Source organism: Schistocerca cancellata, chromosome 1 (genome assembly GCF_023864275.1).
Source record: "Schistocerca cancellata isolate TAMUIC-IGC-003103 chromosome 1, iqSchCanc2.1, whole genome shotgun sequence".
NCBI lineage: Eukaryota > Metazoa > Arthropoda > Insecta > Orthoptera > Acrididae > Schistocerca > Schistocerca cancellata.
The window spans coordinates 1,028,081,405-1,028,085,737 of NC_064626.1; the positions used below are offsets into that span (position 1 = coordinate 1,028,081,405).

The window sequence follows — 4,333 nt, forward strand, 5'->3', positions numbered from 1 at the left end:
TATGTACGTACATTATCAACATCCCCCCCAATGATGCGTATCAATGCAACTAGGGTGTCGATTTAATTATCATTTCATTATAGACAAGCCTCACGGTCATCTTTCCTCATGTTCTTTCAGGAATAGATACTACTTTCACATATAATATTGGCAGCACTGTAAAACTGTACAGTGGCAACGATAGTATAATTGATGGCAGCTTTGTCTGAATGTGGACAAATTGTAGTGATCTGCGCTCGGCAGGAAAGAGCTAACGATCCAGTTTGAATACACTTTATTATAACTAAAAAGCCTTCTTGGCGTGCACTAATTTTCAAACGCAAGAGCAAAAAGAAGCACAACAATTCTTGTGGTGGCAAATACCAGATAATGACAATGAAAAGAAAATAGTTATCAAAATACTACTCTACAAAATTACAAGCCGGCCGGAGTGGCCGAGCGGCTCTACGCGCTACAGTCTGGAACCGCGCGACCTCTACGGTGGCATGTTCGAATCCTGCCGCGGGCATGGATGTTTGTGATGTCCTTAGGTTAGTTAGGTTTAAGTAGTTCTAAGTTCTAGGCGACTGATGACCTCAGAAGTTAAGTCCCATAGTGCTCAGAGCCATTTGAACACAATTACAAATATACAACGTTCTAATGTGCTAGAGCCGGCGTAGGTATTGGCCGGAGGTGTCCTAGCTGTAGGTACACATTGCCGATCTGATATGCTGGCGTGCTTATAACGCCGATTCGGAGGAGTGCTGCACTTAGTCACATTAGTTGCAATTCGGGATCTCCGTCACATGGATTTTCACGAAGTAGTTCCGTGTTCATGTGGAAATAGTGTTGTTTACATCCACTGGCGATGTTTCATTCTGAGCTCTTGAAGGGAGGACGGCAGCCGACCTTACTTGTCTGTTGTGCGGGTCCTCTAACTGACAAGGGGCCACTACGACAAAATTCTAAGCAGATATTTATAAGAAAGAGAAAGGATCTGGTAGAATCTCACTACAGTTACATGGATGAATATCATGACAACGTCACATCGTATAAGTAGTGTTCAAGTGATAAGAGTCCTTATCAAGGTGGATGTGACAACAGATTTCGAATGGATTCAGAGATTTTATGCTAGGATCATAGTGCGTCGGTACACCCGTCCAAAACTATAACGTAAATGCTCAGAAACTTAAACGCTAACTCCTGGAACAAAGACGACGATGAAACTTCCTGGCAGATTAAAACTGTGTGCCCGACCGAGACTCGAACTCGGGACTCCCGAGTTCGAGTCTCGGTCGGGCACACAGTTTTAATCTGCCAGGAAGTTTCATATCAGCGCACACTCCGCTGCAGAGTGAAAATCTCATTCTGGAAACATCCCCCAGGCTGTGGCTAAGCCATGTCTCCGCAATATCCTTTCTTTCAGGAGTGCTAGTTCTGCAAGGTTCGCAGAAGAGCTTCTGTAAAGTTTGGAAGGTAGGAGACGAGATACTGGCAGAAGTAATGCTGTGAGACCGGGCGTGAGTCGTGCTTCGGTAGCTCAGTTGGTAGAGCACTTGCCCGTGAAAGGCAAAGGTCCCGAGTTCGAGTCTCGGTCGGGCACACAGTTTTAATCTGCCAGGAAGTTTCATATCAGCGCACACTCCGCTGCAGAGTGAAAATCTCATTCTGGAAACATCCCCCAGGCTGTGGCTAAGCCATGTCTCCGCAATATCCTTTCTTTCAGGAGTGCTAGTTCTGCAAGGTTCGCAGAAGAGCTTCTGTAAAGTTTGGAAGGTAGGAGACGAGATACTGGCAGAAGTAAAGCTGTGAGACCGGGCGTGAGTCGTGCTTCGGTAGCTCAGTTGGTAGAGCACTTGCCCATGAAAGGCAAAGGTCCCGAGTTCGAGTCTCGGTCGGGCACACAGTTTTAATCTGCCAGGAAGTTTCATATCAGCGCACACTCCGCTGCAGAGTGAAAATCTCATTCTGGAAACATCCCCCAGGCTGTGGCTAAGCCATGTCTCCGCAATATCCTTTCTTTCAGGAGTGCTAGTTCTGCAAGGTTCGCAGAAGAGCTTCTGTAAAGTTTGGAAGGTAGGAGACGAGATACTGGCAGAAGTAAAGCTGTGAGACCGGGCGTGAGTCGTGCTTCGGTAGCTCAGTTGGTGGAGCACTTGCCCGCGAAAGGCAAAGGTCCCGAGTTCGAGTCTCGGTCGGGCACACAGTTTTAATCTGCCAGGAAGTTTCATATCAGCGCACACTCCGCTGCAGAGTGAAAATCTCATTCTAAAGACGACGATGTTGACACGAAACTCTAAAAGCCTGTATTCAAAGCGACAGCTGTACATTTCGTGCACTGATCATGAAAATAAGGCAAGTGAGATTTGAACGCTTACAGAGGCATAAAATCTCATTTTCTTTTCTGATGATTACACGACTGGAAGAGGAAAGTGAATTGATAATACTGTACGGAGTGCCCTCCGCAATATACTATATCATGGCTAGTAGAGCACATACATTACGTTTATGTAGACTGAACTGCCTTCTCTCAGAACTGCTACTGACTTCTTTGCGTTCCATACGAGAGTCACTGTTGCATTCCTCATTACAATAAAGTTTAACTGTAATTTACTTCAAATGGTTGCTAATCCAGGCACAAACGCAATGAATATCACTGCTTGCAATCGTGTTGTGCTGTTGCGAGTTATCGATCCACGGCACTTTCCCTAAACCCTTCTCTACAGCTCTCCCTCACCATTTAGTCGCCACTGAGTTCCGTCGATATTCATTAACATATCACCTACCGTGATGCATAGATAACATTGATGGATGTATATAATGATTACTCGTGCACTAGAAACGTAGTGACATGAGTTGTTCTCAAGTGACAGCCGTCTGCTGTAATGCTTAGCAATTACGTCGTGGAAGCGACAAGGCAAGGATAAGGCAATTACACTGCAAATGTTTACTGCACGCCACTCCTCTGCATCTAGGACTGTTCTCTGCAAGCCGCAGCACAATTTGTGGTGTACGGTGTAGTGTTGAGCGTCCTAGTAACACTCTTACTCACCCCCCTCCCCAGAAATGAAGATGGACAAGAATAGACTACAAATCTTATATCTCTTCTTTGAATATTTTCTTTATCCCTTACGAGATAATCCATCTAGGTAAAGATCCAAGAACGACAAACAACGTTCCTGAATTCGTTTGAACGAGGATTTAGTGTCAAATTACTTCGTAATTTCTTTTCTGCGAACCACGTACGTAAAACTGTCCAATTTGTATTGTTTTTTTTCCCAAGTAATCTTCCACCGCTATATTTTGCCGCAAATTAACTACAAAGAACTAACTTTGGAGAACATTTTCATGAACCAGCGGGGTAATTACAGCCAGGGAGTACAGAAATTCTCTAATGTTCATCCTCACCACAAGCTTAACAAAGAGTCATTAGGTTGTGCTTGTTTTCCAAGGTCCATTTCGGAAATCGCTAGTGATTTTAATATTCCGAGATACACAGTGTCAAGAGTGCATGTCCTGAAGGCAAGTCAAGAGTTTAATAGCTACTAGAAACTGCGGTCACCGAAGACTATCTTCACGAGAGAAACATTAAGTCAGTTGAAATAATCACTCTTGCATTCGGATATGATGCGTAGCATAGGAGTCTCACATTCTACAGAAAATTATATAGAGCAAACTTCGTTATTGCTGCAGTTTCAATTCTAAATGATAGACAATTTTCCGTATGACTTGGTTCTGTCAAAATAAATAACATTTTAATAAAACCCGCTCCTTGGGAATAAGAGCCAATACTATCGCCACAGTGCAATCTTGTTCTTCCCCTCCTCCAAAATGTCATGTAACATTTGCACTACTTTGTCATTTCGTATCTATGTTTCATTTCAGTATCTCAGCGATCTTTCGCCGATACGCGTGATGTATTCTCGTCATTGGAGTACTCAATTTCGACCGTTCAGGTTCGCTACAGATAAATACTCTGGAATTTTACTTAGTCTAACACTTACACTACTGGCCATTGAAATTGCTACACCAAGAAGAATCGCAGATGATAAACGGTTATTCATTGGACAAACATATTATACTAGAACTTACAGGTGATTACATTTTCAAACAGTTTGGGTGCACAGATCCTGAGAAATCAGTACCCAGAACAACCACCTCTGACCGTAATAACGGCCTTAATACGCCTGGGAATTGACTCAAATAGAGCTTGGATGGCGTGTACAGGTGCAGCTGCCCATGCAGCTTTAACACGATACTACAGTTCATCAAGAGTAGTGACTGGTGCATTGTAATGAGCCAGTTGCTCGGCCACAATTGACCAGACATTTTCAGTTGGTGAGAGATCTGGAGA

At 43.8% G+C, this 4,333-nt stretch overlaps 2 non-coding genes across 2 annotated transcripts; both read left to right on the forward strand.

Moving 5' to 3' along the window:
• Positions 1-1,507: 1,507 nt before the first annotated feature.
• On the forward strand, positions 1,508-1,582 carry Trnas-uga (transfer RNA serine (anticodon UGA)). The gene has a single exon. It is a non-coding gene; the product is annotated as a tRNA-Ser (tRNA).
• Positions 1,583-1,807: 225 nt separating this feature from the next.
• Positions 1,808-1,882, forward strand: Trnas-uga (transfer RNA serine (anticodon UGA)). Its single transcript has one exon. It is a non-coding gene; the product is annotated as a tRNA-Ser (tRNA).
• Positions 1,883-4,333: the final 2,451 nt, after the last annotated feature.